Source organism: Prionailurus bengalensis, chromosome A2 (assembly GCF_016509475.1).
Source record: "Prionailurus bengalensis isolate Pbe53 chromosome A2, Fcat_Pben_1.1_paternal_pri, whole genome shotgun sequence".
Classification (NCBI taxonomy): domain Eukaryota; kingdom Metazoa; phylum Chordata; class Mammalia; order Carnivora; family Felidae; genus Prionailurus; species Prionailurus bengalensis.
The window spans coordinates 17,504,741-17,521,593 of NC_057348.1; the positions used below are offsets into that span (position 1 = coordinate 17,504,741).

The following is a 16,853-nucleotide window of genomic DNA, read 5'->3' on the forward strand; positions in this document are numbered from 1 at the left end:
GGCCATGATCTCACGGTTCATGAGTTCGAGCCCCACATCGGGCTCTGTGCTGACAATGCAGAGCCTACTTGGGGTTCTCTGTCTCCCTCTCTCTCTCTGCCCCTCCTGCACACACACTCTCTGTTAAAAATAAATAAACTTAATAAAAAAAAAAAGATCAGCTGAATAAAGAAGAAAAACCAAAGCCTGATTTATACATGGGTCTGCAAAATATGCTAATACAGATATAGTCCCACGTAAAGGTAACCCTGAAGGACAGTGGTAAAGAACAACCCTCCCAGGGGGCAGGACTTGAGCAGTACATACACTGTCCCCTCTGCCTGGAGTAATGGCCAGAGCACAGATTTATGCTGATTATGGACAATTATTAGGGATTTTGTTGATTGGTTAAGGACTTGGAGGGAAATGGTGACAAGGAAATTTGGGAAAAATACATGTGGACAAAATGAGCACCGACTAAGGTACTTGTGCTCCATGTGAATAATCATTAAAGAATAGTCACATCACTGTGAAGGAAGCTCTTCATAACCAGGTCAACAAAATGGCATACCTATGTAGATTAGTCTAGATCTTTCCCTAGCCACTAAAGTACTTCCTCAGTGGATCATGAAAAAGTGGTCATGGTGGCAGGGATGGAAGTTACACAGGAGCTTAACAACATAGTCTTCCCTTAAGTACGGTTCACCTGGCTAAAGCTACTGCCAAGCGTCTAATCTGTCAATTGCACAGACCAACACTAAGCCTCCCAGTATTTGCCAGCTGGTGGCAAGCTGATTGTACTAAACATCTCCCATTATGTAGAAGGGGCAGAGATTTATCCTTACTGGAATGCACATGTATTCTGAATATAAATTTACCTTCTCTGCCTATAATGTTTCTGCCAGCATCACCACCTATGGACTCACAAAATGCTCGTTCCACCAACATGACATTCTATACAGGGCTGCCTCTGATCAAGAAAGTCATTTCACAGTGAGGTGAAAAAATGGGCTCATGCCCGTGGAATTAACTGGTACTATTACACTCCATCACCCAGAATGGCTTGGCCTAATTAAAAGATGGAATTGCTTAGTGAAGACCCACTTACATTTTCAGTTGAAAGACCATATCCTAAAAAAATGGGATATTACTTTGAATGCTTTGCATCAAAGACCTTTAGAGGCCAGATAATATACGGGTCTGGAAATCAAGGGGAGTCACTATTCTATCCAATAACCCACTCATAGAATTTTTGCTTCCACTCCTGACAACTTTGAGATGTCCTAGTTTGAAGGTCTTAGTCCCTTAGGAAGTAATGTATCTACCAGCATACACAACAACAGTTCAATTGAACTACCAAATGAGACTCCCACCTGGCCATTTGGGACTCTTTATTCCACTGAACCAAAAGGCAGAAAAGGGGGTTACTCTACTGGCTAGAATGAGAGAGCCTGATTATCAAGGGGAAATTGGATTGCTGCTACACAATGAAAGGAAGGAAGACTATGTCTGGAACCCAGGGGATTCATTGGGATACCTCTAATACTTCCACACTAATAATAAGGTTAATGGAAAACTAGAGCTGCCCAAAAAAGGCCAAACTACTAAACAAATGAAAATTTGAAAGTTTGGGTCATCTTGCCAGATAAAGAACTTCAATCAGCTGAGATTCTGGCTGAGGGCAAGGGAAATGGTAAAAGAAGACATAGACATCAATTATGGTCTCATTACTAATTACAGAAATGAGAACTTTGAAGGCTTGGCATATTTTCTCTTTGTTATGTTTTGTGTTTATTTGTATAGTATAACCATTTTCTTCTTCTCTTCCTTCTTTCCATTATTATAAGTTACCAAAGCTTAACTTCACAATCAGTCTCTTGACAATAGAATATTCAGCGAGCTGTGATTTGAGGAGTGAATAACATGTCCAGCAATAGATATAATGACTATAGTGACTAAGCATCTTGTCATTTGGGAAAAGGATGAGAGCTTCTTCATCATATGAGAGATAGTTCTAGCTTGTTAAATGGAAATGTAAGCCTTGTTCCATTGATACATGAGCACTCATATGTATGTTGAAAAGTGCATATGGAAGCTAAGTAGCCAAAGGGGTAGACTGCACCAGTTACCAAGTATTGCCTCTTAGACTCAAATCTCCCCTTTACTGCCTTGCTTGTGATAATGGAGCTGGACCCTGTAAATGTTTCTCCTTTATCAGTTGGTATACCAGCTTAGTAGAGGGTGCTGAAGGAAGGGCTTCTCTTCTTGCTTCCTGTGTGCTTTTCTATCTTCTTGCTCCCAAGGTGCTCTACTGGTGTTTTAGTGGGCACTCACATGAGCATCTTCCCAAGCAAGTTCCACCAGCGACCCAAAGCCGGCTATCTGGTGATTTAGCAGTACCTCCATGTACAGTTTCCTGTTTGCCAATCTTGGCTTCCAGCACCTCAACAAACATCTTTACCATCCAATGAAGACATGTAAGATAAGAAACTAGCCTTGGGTGAGAAGAGCACTCTTCACATTTTTCCTTCCTTGTGTATTCTGCCTGAGTCCTGGAGGTAGTTAACCGTTCCCTATATCTGCTATTCTTGTATTCTTAGAGTTTTCTTTACCCTTTAAATTCCTATTTAAATTTAAATACCTTCTAATTGCCCTTTAAATACCCTTTAATTCCCTGTTTAAATTACTGTGTCTTTTCTGTCTCCTGATCAGATGCTAGCTGATACGGATACTGAAAGAGTTAAGAACTGTGAGATAGCTTAAATGGGAAAAAGAAAGATATTTAAGCCAAAGAGAATAAATCAGAAGGCACATGTTAATTTCTAATTAAAAGGCTATCATATGCATAAAAGAACATACTGTATCTTTGCTGCTCAGCACCAATAACAGCAGCAGCTGCTTCAACAACAGAACACCTGTCTATTTTACACAGAAAAACTGAAGACCAGAAATACTAACTGCTATTAAGCAGAAAGCAGAACTCCTCAATGAAGACCTGCAGGGGATCTATGTCAATACTTAGATTTACAGTTTGCATAGCTTTATGTCTTCTCATCTCATTTTAAATTGCTTAAAACCTACTGGAGAACCAGCCATGCCGGGTTTTTGCAGTGACGAAGTCCTAAGTTAATTTTCTCACATGAAACAAAAGTCTTCAGTTTGCCTGGAATTCTTTTAAAGAGCCACCTTCAATTTTGTCCTCTAGAAATAGAGCATCTCCAAAGACACAATGGACAGCAGACATGTTCTAGTTTCCAATTAAAATACTGTTATATAATCATCTAAATAGGAAAAGGGGCTGATGGCCAAACAGTGATTTATTGGCAAAAACAGTTCCTGGGTTGAACCTGTAAAGGCTTTCAATGTGGACATTAATCATCATCCTAATATCATCTTACATTTATTAACTCCTTCATCCATGTTACAAAGCACTGAAATTGTTTTCTCTTCTTTAACCCAAACAATTCTTCTATTACTAGTTCTCTTTTTATAGAGGAAGAAACTTCAGCTCAAAGAGGGCAAATAACTTGCCCAAGAGAGCCAAGCTCAGAGGAAGATCTATGCCTGCTCTTCCCACAGCGTTCTTGAATCTACACAAATCACTAAGACGAACTTGTTTCCAAAAAGACATGTAGTGATAACTAGACTGCAATTATATTGGTCTTGCTCTTCACTTTCTTTTCTCATGTAACCAACAGAAAGAACTACATGCTCAGAGAAAAATGCTGGTTTAGAGAAAAGAAGGGAGATGACCAAACTACTTATGTTACATCAACAATATACAAAATTCAAGTCAGATCATCTTTTTCTGTTTACACATAAAATAGCAAGGTGGTCCATAGCTCATTGAATACAACGGTCATTATGTCTAGACAGGAGTTTGTAATTTTTTCAGTAGCATAGAAAGATCATAGTACAAGGCTTAATTATTAACTACAAAAATTCTTTTCAACCTCAGTGACAAAGTTTTAGACATGAAAATGTGTTAGATAAAGAGGGAGATGGCAAGTCATTGTAAGCTTCACATGCTCAGGGATATGACAGTTACACCAGTAACACATACTTGGGCTTTGCCTCCAAAGACAGAAGAGGATATATCTGTATCCTGGATACATTAAAAAAAAATGCCTGCTTCATTTCTTACATGCTGCAGAAACACAGCAAAGTATCTATAGGGGAAAGTCCCGATATCCTTTAGAACGAGCAGGAAGTATGTAATGGCAGAAATACCCCTCCACTGCCAGAAAGAGAACTCTTCTGGGGGGACCGTCCGACTCTTGATTTCAGCTCAGGTCATTATCTCATGGTTTGTGGGTTCAAGCTGGCAGTACAAAGACTGCTTTGGGTTCTCTCTCTCCCTCTCTCTGCCCCTCCCCTGCTCTCTCTCTCAAAATAAATAAACATTAAAGACAGAGAGAGAGAGAGAGAGAGAGAGAGAGAGAGCACGCTAGCTCTTCTCTCTGCTTTAATCAGTGCCTCAATCAGTGCACCCTTCCAACCTCCACCCCTTCACCTACTTTACTTCCTTTCCATCTCAGTACAAATACGATTGCCAATTTGGGACAGACTTTCTCAGAATCACGTTTCTTTCCTTCAGAGTTGCTTTTTGTTTGTTTGTCTGTTTGTTTAATTACACATTCAACAAGATGATTCATCCAATAAGTGCTGAGCACGTACCATGTGCCAGACATGTTCTAGGTGCTGGGCCCCATCAATGACCAAAACAGAAACCCTATCCCTGTCATAGTATTTATCTTCTAGTGGGGAAAGTCAGAGAATAAACAAGATAAATAATTAAACTGTACAAATTATAAGTGACAGGTACCATGAAAAAAATGAAAGCAGAGAAGTCGGGAGAAAAAAATGGAAGAGGTACAATTTTAGAATAGAGAAGGCCTCACTGAAAAGGTATACAGAGAACTATGAGTATATCTGAGGGAAGAACAATCAAGAGAAAACAGCCAGGGCTCAGAGCTCAAGATAAAGGCCCACCTGGTTTCTTCAGTTACAGTACTAAGAACAGCAACGAAGCAAAGTTAGCAAAGGGGAGGGTTGGCGGGGTATCGTAAAGCCTTGCGGTGACTGGTAAGAACTCTGGCTTTTACCTTGAGACGGGAAACCACTGGAAGGGTTTTAAGCAAAAGAGTAACAAGAGAATACACTATAGGGAGCAAACAAATGGAAGGTGCAAGACTAATTTGGGAGGTTATTACAGTAGTCAAGGTGAGAGAGGGTGGCTCCAATCAGGGAAAATGCAGTGGAGGTGGTGAGAAGTAGTCAGGTTCCAGGTAGATTTTTCTTTTCTTTTTAAAAAAAAATTTTTTTAAGTTTATTCACTTATTTTGAGGGAGACAGAGCATGAGTGGGGAGGGGCAGAGACGGAGAGAGAGAATCCCAAGCAGGCTCTGTGCTGTCTGCGCAGAACCTGACATGGGGCTCAAACTCATGAAAGTGTGAGATCATGACCTCAGCCAAGATCAAGAGTCAGACACTTAACCTACGGAGTCACCCAGGCACCTCACGGGTCCATTTTTCTGCCAAATTAGATGTGGGGTACAAGATAAAGAGTTGCAAACATTTAGGCAACTAAGAGAACATTATATTTCCATTTAATGAATGGAGAAGCAGGTTTTTGTTTTGATTTGGGCGGGGGTGGGGGGGTGGGGGGATGGGGGAGTGGGGATCAGTTCAGTTTACCACACCTCAAATGAGGTGGCAACTTTATATCCAAATGGAGATTTTAAGCTCTAATTTCAAATTTCACTAGTTCTCATCCAACCTCCTCATGGTATTTAACCATTATTACACACCTGTTCTTATCAAATGTTCCTTGTAACTCTTTAACATTTAAGTAATGTTTACATATTTGTGTATTATTCTCTGCAACTGTACAAATGAAAAAAAAAGCCACAAGACAGCTAATAATAAAGCATTACTGTAATTCTAGAGAGGTCTGTAGTGTACATGATGGTTAATTTGAAAATCATCTTTTTCACTAAGCTAGCTTATTTATCTTTACCTTTTCTTTTTTTTTTTTTTTTTTACCATTTTTAAGTATACAGTTCAGTAGCATTAAGTACATTCATAATGTTATGCAAACATCACCACCATCCATCTTCAGAGATTTTTTCATCTTGCAAAACTGAAACTCTACCCAATTCTGCCTCTATGAATTTGACTATTTATATACGGAACCTCATGTAAGAGTAATCATATAAGTGGAATCAGTATTTGTTTTTTTTTTTAACTGGCTTATTTCACTTAGTACAATGTCTTTAAGGTGCATCCGTGCTGGAGCATGTATCAGACTTTTCTTCCTTTTTTAAGGCTGAATATGACTCCATTGTATGTATATAAGGCATTTTATTCATCCATCCAACTATCCATCTATCCATCAGTGAGCATACAGGTTGCTTCTACCTTTTGGCTATTGTGAATAATGCTACTATGTTGAGTCTCTGCTTTTAATCCTTTTGGGCATAGACTCAGAAGTGGGATTGCTAGATCATTCAGTAATTCTATTTCTAATTTTTTATAAAACTACCAATCCACTTCCCATTGCGGTCACACCATTTTACATTCCTACCAATCGTGCACAAGAGTTCATTTTTCCACATCCTTACCAACACTTGTTATTTTCTGTTTGTTTTGATTTTTTGGATAATAGCCATCCTAATGGGTGTGAAGTGGTATCTCACTGTGGTTTTCATTTGCATTTTCCTAATGATTAGTGATGTTGAGCATCTCTTCATGTGCTTATTGCTATTTGTAGATTTTCTTTGGGGAACTGTCTATTCACATCCCTTATGCATTTAAATCTTGTTTTTATGTTGTTGAGCTGTAGGAGTGTTTTATATATTCTGGATATTAATCTCTTGTTCAGATATGTTTTACGAATACATTCTCCCATTCTATGGGCTGCCTTCTACTGATAGAATCCTCTGATGCACAATAGTTTTTAATTTTTATGGGGTCTAACTTATCTATTTTTACTTTTGGGGTATGTTTTGGTGTCACATCCAAGAAATCATTGCCAAATCCAATGTCAGCAAGTTTCTGCCCCATGTTTTCTTCTAAGAGTTTTATAGTTTCAGCTCTTATATTTAGGTCTTTCATGCATTTTAAGTTAATTTTTGCATTTGGTATAAAGTAAGGGTCCAATGTCACTCTTTTGCGTGTAGGTATCCAGTTGTCCTAATGCCATTTGTTGAAAAGACTATCTTTTCCCATTGAATGGTCTTAGCATTCTTGTTTAAAATCATTTGACCATATTTGCAAGGATTTATTTCTGGGCTCTTTATTGTATTCCTTGGTCTATATGTCTATTTTGGTCTAGGCTAGGACCTAGATTACTGTAACACTGCAATTAAGTTCTGAAATCAAGAAGTATGAAACGTCCAACTTTATCTTTTTCAAGATTGTTTTGGCTATTTAGGGTCCTTTGAGATTCCACATGAATTTTAGGTTAGATTTTTCTATTTCTACCAAAAAAAAAAAAAGTGGTTGGATTTTGAAAGAAAAAAAAGTCATCTTTTGAAAAAGCACTTTAAATCTTCCTACCAGTGACTGACATTTCACTGCTGCTTTAGAAGCTCCTAGAGGCTCATGGTTGTAGTAATCATCTGTATACATCCTTTTATCCACACTCTAGAATTTTTCAAAGGAATTAATCTGTGAGCAATGTAAAAATCATATGAGTTAATTATATTATCAAACTTCTCCTTTAAAACATTAGGATAAGAGTCCTAAGATATGTGAATATATATTTTACATATATGAATATATATGAATAGATGATATATGAATCAAAACTAACCAAACTGAGAAGATAGTTCAACCATTGAACTATACCCCACTTTCAATAATTAATGGAACTAGACAGAATAGGAATAGAGGACCTGAACAACACTATAAACCAACTAGATCTAACAGACATTTTTTAGAACACTCCATGCAACAACAGCAGAATATACATTCTTCTCAAGTACACATGGAACATTTTCTAGGACAGACCATATGTTAGGCCATAAAACAAGCCTGAATATATTTAAAAGCACTGAAATAATACAAAATATGTTCTCCAACTACAATGGAATGAAATTAGGAAATGACAACAGAAAGCAGTTTGGGAAATTCATAGACATGTGGAAATTAACAACATACTCTTAAATTACCAATAGGTCAAAGAAGTCATAAAGGAAATTAGAAAATAAGACCAATGAAAATGAAAACATAACACACCAAAACTTAGGAGATGCAGCTAAAGCAGTGCTCAGAGGGAAATTTATAGCTATAAGTACTTACATTAAAGGGGGGTAAAAAAAAAATCACAAATCAGTAACATAACTTTACACCTTAAGAAGCTAGAAGAAAAGCAAACTAAATGCAAAGCAAGTAGAGGAAAGGAAATAATACAAACGAGACTGGAAATAAATGAAACAAAGAAGAAAGTACACAGAAAACACAACAAAACCAAAAGTTGATACTTTGAAAAGATCAACAAAATTTGACACTTTTGTAACTGGACTGATCAGTAAAAGAGATATGACTCAAATTACTAAACTCGGAAATGAAAGAGGAGATAACAACACCAATCTTGCAGAAATAAAAGGGTTTATAAGCAAAAATTAGAAACAATGGCACAACAACAAACTACAGATGAAATGGACAAATTCCTTAAAAGGCAGTTACTACTGAAACTGATTCAAGAAGAAAACACTAAGATTGGAAATTCCTGAAATAATTTTTGTAACTTATATAATTAGTTATATAGTTTCTAACAATTAGGCTTGGGAAATTAGTTCCATAGATGAAATTCCTTCAAATTTCCTTCTATAGAATTCAAGGACCTTATTCCTTATAATAAGGCATAAGCAGATAAACCTTTTGTTGAATTAATCTATTGGGTTAACTGGACACCTCTTGTACCCAATCCTCCTTAAAAGTCCATCTTTCACTCTACCTATAACTGCAGCATCCAGGTGCATGTAGGTGTGATTTGACTGCACTTTATTTCAACCAAACCAGAGTTTTCTGCCTCACATCATCTTGATGCCAGAGCCGAGTCATCTGCAGTCTGGCCCTGCACAAGTGCAAACCCAGAAGTACAACAGTTAACTGAGAGATGGCACAGGATTAAGGCCCCTTTGTCCACAGAAGTGACTAAGTTAGTGATACTTCTTCATATCGGCTTGTCCTCTTTCCAATTTCACTTTTCCTGGTCTCCTCTTTTTTTCCATGGGATCACTTCTCAAAATAAACTACCTACACACAAAGCCCTTGCCTCAGCCTGGATTTTCTCCCAGAAAGTAGAGACTAAAAAAGGCCTTTAAAACAGGCCTTTAGAGGCGTCTGGGTGGCTCAGTCAGTTAAGTTCCTGGCTCTTGATTTCGGCTCAGGTCATGATCTCACAATTCGTGGGTCTGAGCCCACATCGGGCTCTGCACTGACAGTAAGGATCCTGCTTGGGATTTCTGTTTCTCTTTCTCTTTCTCTCTCTTCCTCTCTCTCTGTCCCTCCCTCCCTCACCATCTCTAAATAAATAAATACATACATACATACATACGTACATACACACACAAACTTAAAAAAAAAAAAAAAAACAGGCCTTTAAAGGTCCGTTCCTTCCAACTACCTTTGTGAACTTCGTTAGCACTTAGAAGACCCACTGTGATATGACAGCCTGTGTTAGAAAGAGCATAGGGCTCATCAGCCTACGTTTGAGTTTGAGTTCTATCATTAACCTAACTTCAACTTCTTCAAATGAAAAATGGATATACTGTTATACATTCGAAAGAGTTAATAAACTCCAATATGCTATACAGAGGACAGTTATCCTTATCATTCACGAGATGTATCAGAAAAATCTGTTCAAGTCTACATTCAGGTAAAAATACAAGATCAATTTACAGAAGCTGTGTGTGAATATTAGTTCTTTGAGCAAAAATCCTCTGGTCTCTGATACAGTATGGCTGTATCTATAATGCTTTCATTTTATAAGAAAGGAGAATGTACTCATATATTACTTATGAAATTACAAATAAAAGAAAAATATTCTATATCTACATATGCCTGTTGTCATAAGGTAGAGTTTCATTCCACAAAAAGAAGCAAATTATATAAACAGAGTTATGGTTTAAAAAGTATATCAGAGGGGCGCCTGGGTGGCTCAGTCGGTTGAGCATCCGACTTCGGCCCGGGTCACGATCTCGCGGTCCGTGAGTTCGAGCCCCGCGTCGGGCTCTGGGCTGATGGCTCAGAGCCTGGAGCCTGCTTCTGATTCTGTCTCCCTCTCTCTCTGCCCCTCCCCCATTCATGCCCTGTCTCTCTCTGCCTCAAAAATAAATAAACGTTAAAACAAAAAATTAAAAAAATAATAATAATAAAATAAAATAAAAAATAAAAAGTATATCAGAGGGGCACCTGGGTGGCTCAGACAGTTGAGCTTCCGACCTCGGTTCAGGTCATGATCTCATGGTTTGTGGGTTCGAGCCTTGCGTCAGGCTCTGTGCTGACAGCTCAGAGCCTGTAGCCTGCTTTGCATTCTGTGTCTCCTTCCCTCTCTGCCCATCCCCCGCTTGTGCTCTCTGTCTGTCTCTCAAAAATAAATAAATGTAAAAAAAAAATTTTTGTTTTAAGTATGTCAGAGTAGACGACCTACTTCTGGGTCAGGGTTGTATACGTAGCAGAGCAGCTCCCTCGCTGCGATCTACTGAAAGTCAGCCCTTGACACAAAGGTTTGTAAAATTTTCTTAAAAAAAATTTTTTTTTTATAAAAAGCATATCAGAATAATGGATTCACGAAAACCTCAGGAAGAAGCTATTTGGTCTTATTCAATACCAAGTTGCAAAAGAAACTGAAATCGAATGGCTCACTGTACAATGAAATGCTCAGTGCATGAGCTGGTTTCAAGGGAGTCCTCAATACCCTAAAAGTGAATGTAACATGTTGTATTAATGGGTATATGTGGAGTTTTCTGAGAAGTTCTACATCTTTATCAGAAAACCATGAAGCAAAAAAACTTTAAGAAAATTAGGTGTTTGTATTTTACTGATGTGTCTCCAACATGCAATTTGTATCTGGAAAATGAAAGAAAGTAATTAAACTTTTGTTTCCAGGATTTGGGGATGAGGCAGAGAAAAGGAGGTCTTGCCATGTCTATATCTAGGAACACATTGTCCAGCTTTATGTTTGGGCTTCATTTATAAGTTATAATGCCAACTTAGAGGTTGGTTACAATAGCTGCTCAGAAATTCTAACATTACAGATTTATTTTTCTGCTAAGATTTCACCTTTATGGTTCCTGAGAATTTTTCTAATGCTAAATTCCTTGCATTCTATCTGATGCTACAGGAGACAGTGATGAAACCCCTAGGACATCATTTGTGCCAGGACATTCCAACAAAGCAGTTTCATCTTCCCCTGTTGATATGACTGGATATCACATCACATTCAGAACAGTTCTCACACTAAAAAGCCACCTAGCCTGTTCATAATGGAAACCACCAGTAACACTGCCATTTGTGGAGGACTTAGTGTACTGCATCTAGCTTAGCCTCCATGGTAGCACAGACATTTATTCCACAAATAATTTGTGATTAAGTCTTGTTAAGCTTTCACTGTAACAGAAACAGCATCAATATAAAATTGAGGATAATCCACTCTTACATGTGACTTAGAAATGAAGCTGACATTCTGTGCCTGCCCCACCAGTTCTATGTCTTTGTCCAGAACCCTCTCTAGGCTTCCAGCTCCAATGTATTATCAGGTCTACAAGGGGGAAGAATCCACCAGTAGCCAGATTTCATCTCACTTTCATCAAAATGAATACACTAGTAAGATCTAAGAATTGTCCTGATCACCAAAACCTTTAATCCTAGCATACTTATAAGAAGTTAGTCAGGACTATGAATTATTATTTATAGTGTTTAAATTCTTGTGCTTTAAACATAAGAATAGATTGTTAAGCCCTCTTAATAAAAGAAAATCTAAGCAGGAGCCTGGCTGGCTCAGTCGGTGGAGCTCCTGATCTTGGGGTTGTGAGTTCAAACCTTATGCTAAGTGTAGAGATCACTTAAAAATAAAATCTTAAAAAACCGGGGTCGGGGGGCAATTAGTTAAACATACGACTTTGGCTCAGGTCATGATCTCACGGTTCGTGAGTTCGAATTCTGTATCAGGCGATCTGCTGTCAGCAAAAAGCCCACTTCAGATCCTCTGACCCCCTCCCCACTTGCTCATGTAGGTGCTTGCTCTCTCTCTCTCTCTCTCTCTCTCTCTCTCTCTCACACACACACACAGGGAAACCTAAGGACATTAAATTGAACTTTCTTAGTAAACAATGTGCCAAGCTGAAAAATGTTCTTTATACCATGCAAATTACCTTTGGCATAGAATCTTTTCAATGTCTTAGTTCAGTCAACATATTGCATTTGCAAATCTACCTACTGTAAAGAAACAGTAACCCAGAAATGGGTAGGGAATTGGGCATTCTGTTGACTTCTTCCCAGAAGCAGCATACTAGAGATCATCAAATAATAAAGTTACAAAATTAAAATGTCATTGAATGTAACAGTTTCAAATGATAATTCATAAGGCATTTTAGGAAGACTGTGAACCTGAATTTTAACTGGACTAAACTAAGCACACACATGTAGTCTTAGAAGGTATTGAACAATAATTGATATGCCATGAAACTCTTTTGGATTAACTGCATGTTGCCACTCTGCCAACTGCTTTTCTCACCAGATACCATAAAATATCAGTCATTTGGGCTTACCTAATACAGATTCTGGATGAAAAGGAGTTATTCTGAGAATCAAAGATACGTAAGTGAAAATGAAAATGTCTGGCAAAGAGTAAAATGCCCATACAACTATGAAATTATTATGGGTGGGATCAGAAGCTTAGACTGAGAATTCACTCCTCAAGTCTTTATTTGCCAAACTCATGTCTTAGTCACATCATACTTCAGTAATTAAGACTCCAACCAAATCCAGTCTGTAAGGTGTTAATGTAAGATGTTTATTAGTGTAATTTATTTATTAGCACAATGATCACATTAAAATGTCCCCAAATACAAACTGTTATAGTCTAAAGTCACAAAAAGTATAAACTCAGGTGCATGAATGAGGTTATATAAAATGTTATTTATAAACAAAGTTCTACATCTTCAACATTGGGCGAAAGAAGAAAAAAAAGAGAGAGAGAGAGAGAAAGAGAGAGAAAGATTACAAATAAGAAACATATTCCAATAGAACAACCTGACCAGTCTGGTAACCTCACACTCAGGTACGCCCATGATGACAACACAGCATATCCTTACAGAACTGGCTACTTTGTACAAAGCTATACTGAAGCAACATGAAACATCCAAGAGAAACAGAGCTAACAATGTACATGGAATTTTAGCTGTCATTAGTGGAAATTTTCAATTCCATAAATAAAAAAACATATTTGGGGAAAAAGAGTCAAACAAAAACAAAGCAAAATGGAAACCAAAATGGAATAAATCAGTGTCAGCAATGGAGTGTGAGTGTGTCCCTTCAACCACTGCCACAGTAGGGTGGCCCTGGGCTTCTCCAGCCACCTGTCACTTGCACAAGCTGTAGGGACTGGTTAGAACAGTTAGAAAAAGGTCAAAGTTGATCCTTAAAAGTTAGCACTGCCAGTTTTGCAAAGTTCCTAGCCAAAAAACCAAAACCAAAACAAACACAGAAAACCAAAACACATACTGAAAACTAAATGCACACCAAAGGGCAAGAGCTAGGTTTTATCTGATGGGTGCTCTCCTACAGTTAAGAGTTTTATATTTTATCAACTGCTTCAGAGGTAAGCATAAGCAACTTCCCTCAGATGTACTTCCTCTAAGTGTCTTTTCTCCAAGAACTCACAGAAGGAATTCCTGGCAGAGGAGCGAGCTCCTGCTTGTGAGCAGAAGAGGGAATGCTTCCTGAATTCCAGAAGTCATTTCAGGGACTCGGTTTAAACTTTCATAATATTCTGGTTTTTCCATCTCAAAAGTAGTTTTGTGTCAGAGGATCTAAAATAACGTACATCTCAAAAACTACCTAGAATCTAGTGCCAATTATTTATCTTAATCCAAAACAATCAATAATTTGGTTGACTGTGACAACCTGCATAATCAATTAGAGGACAGAAACCTGGAGTGTTTCACATTCTGGTTCTTAAGCCAGAACTCCTCTACGATTTCAAACCATGGCCCAGGTATTATATTCTCTAAAAATCTCTCTGCTAAAAATCCAATCAAAGGTTATTATCTGAAAAGCTCCACAGTACTTTTCCCAAATAGTTCTTCTAGATCTTTTAGCTATTAGTGTGGGAAAACGAGGAACAAGTTTAAGAAAGTCCCATTGGGCTCTGTGCTGGCAGTGCAGAGCCTGTTTGGGATTCTCTCCCTCTCCCTCTCTCTCAAAATAAGTAAAATAAACTTAAAAAGGAAAAAAAAAAAAGTCTCATTGGGACAATCCTCAGAACGCACTGAGTATAAACGCTAATTTGTAAAGGTCTTCCCACGTGATCCACCAGTCCCCCTGGAATGCTGCCAAAAGGCTTCTCCAGAGACCAAAGGGATTCAAGACACTACTTGAACAGAGTTTGCATCCAATCTGAAAACCATGTCATTAGAAACCTGATAAGTTGGTTGTAGTTGTTCAGTGAATTGCGATATACTTTCATTCTCATGTTTTTATAGAAAAAGTTGTTTCTGTATCAACATCCCAGTAGTCTATACAGGATTCCACTTTCTTAAACTTCTCAATTCTTATTTTGATAGTTCATGATCATGTTATGAAAGTAACTTTGGTTATAAAATTTCATACACAATAAAAGGTTGTCAGATTTTCAAGAGAATCTAAGCCTCTAGACAAATAAACCGTCATTTCATAATAAAAACAATTTCAGCCCAACTTACAAATAACAAAAGATGATTTAATTTGAGGAAGTACTTTTCAAAGTTTAGTCAGAGCTACTCTAAATTAAAATAGCTATCGTTATTCAGATTTTAGTAAGGTGGAGAGAATTAGAGGTAAGCCTGAAAGACTGCCCTTCCCTAAAAGCAAGCTCACAGAGGGAGAGGGGAGGGAGAGGAAAAGGGAGGGTCACTGCAGTACTGGTGGACTCAATCCCTTTATGAAAGCACACGTTCTCATTTGGTGTTACAATATCCTGATTCATTCTGAAGAGCTGAAAAAAAACACATGGAAAAGGCCAACTCAAAATGTTTAAAAAAAAAGAAAAATGTGAGATTTGAATGAAATGATAAAATGAGTTTTCAAAAAGAACAAGAAATAAAAGACATTAGATGCCCAAGGATTCATCTTGTACTCTGTGCTCACAAAGGGAAAGGAGGTTCCATCAAGCCCTGCAGAGCACAAGAGGAAGCAGGTGGTTTGCTCAGGCAGCAGCAGAAAAGGCCCCGAAGAACTACCCTCTGCTTCTTCTACATCGTGTCCAGGAAGGAAAAGCAAAGCTCTGCAAAATGCTGCAGGTTTTAGAAGTGTAACGGTGCTTAGGAAAGATCACTGGTCTGGTGTTGCAGCAGCCCCAGTGTGGAGAGACACGCTAGGCTTCTAGGAGGAGAAAAATAGAAAGGGAGGAAGAAGTAGGAAGGGGAAGGAAAGGGCAGAAAAGCACAGGTCATTAGTAAACAGCAAGTTCAACATAGCAAGATGCTCATACACCCTTTATATGCTATCAGCGGAGCTGGTCTGCTCTTAGGACTAGAGACAACATCCTGAATAAAACAGAAATGGGAGTTTTTCAAAATGGCACTGAGCTATGTGCTCTAGTTAGTAATGGCCAAATCAGAATGAGGTCACATCATGCTCCAAAAACATGCACTCTTTGTCCCCTCCCTACTCATTACCACCCCCCAGTGAAACATGCATATTTTCAAAAGGTCAAATTCAGAACACACACATCTTCCCAGGTATGCAAACCATACTCTACCGGCTGCCATCATGTCAGTGGGCAATTCATAAATCCCTGGGTTCTTTTCTGCCACCAGGTAACTAAAAGTCTTGAAACAGTTAAGGGCCAGGCTGCATGTTTTTCCTGTTCAATTTTTTCCGTGCTAGTAAGAGTTGGCAATCGGAAGCAATTGCTACCCAAAGTTTGGGTCTCTTCTGGTCATACTTGACATCTTGCTGGGGAAGAAATCTACTCTAGTTTTGATAATTGTTTCCTCTCTGGATGAAAATGGCATCCACTCCTTCAACTGGCTAATCAAATCAATCCCCTCCAAGCCTTTTCTTCCCCTGGCACTGCCTCTTTGTTAAAGAAAGCTGAACTTACACATTTTTTTAAAAGTTCATGTTCAAGCTTCTCCTTTAATCACAGGTATATTTCCATAAATGTTTCCTTAAAACTATACTACATAGATGACTCTGCTTTCAAAGCAGGCACAGAAACAGTCAATAATACAACAAAGGTTATCAAATAAATACAAAAATTTCTGTTCACAAAACTGGAAGATAAGGTGTCACTTCTGGTTGTTTTTAGCTTTTAAAGTAAAGAGTTTCTAAGTTAATGAGCTGCTAATAAGGATGTTAATGTCAGTGGGTAAAACTAACATTCACAACAAATGGAAACCAGCCATCAATAAATCTGAGGTACAAAGATAGAGAGGACATTTTGAAAGGTCACAGAATAAAAAATAAATCCTGGAATAATTGCTGTTGCTAAGAGGAGGCTTTCTGGAAGCCTTACAAACAGAAATCGTATGGCGGCTCAAGAAAAGTCTTCTCAAGGCTGAGGTATGCATACAAGGGAAACACAGACACAGTATGTGTCTAGTGCTTACCTCCAATGCAGCAATGTGAATCGAATGTTATGCCCCAGTTAAGGGCACGCT

The 16,853-nt window shown here is 38.2% G+C and overlaps 1 protein-coding gene across 1 annotated transcript in view; it reads right to left on the reverse strand.

The window, feature by feature from the left end:
• Positions 1-16,853, reverse strand: part of MAP4 (microtubule associated protein 4) — a 197,531-nt gene that overhangs the window by 89,941 nt on the left and 90,737 nt on the right.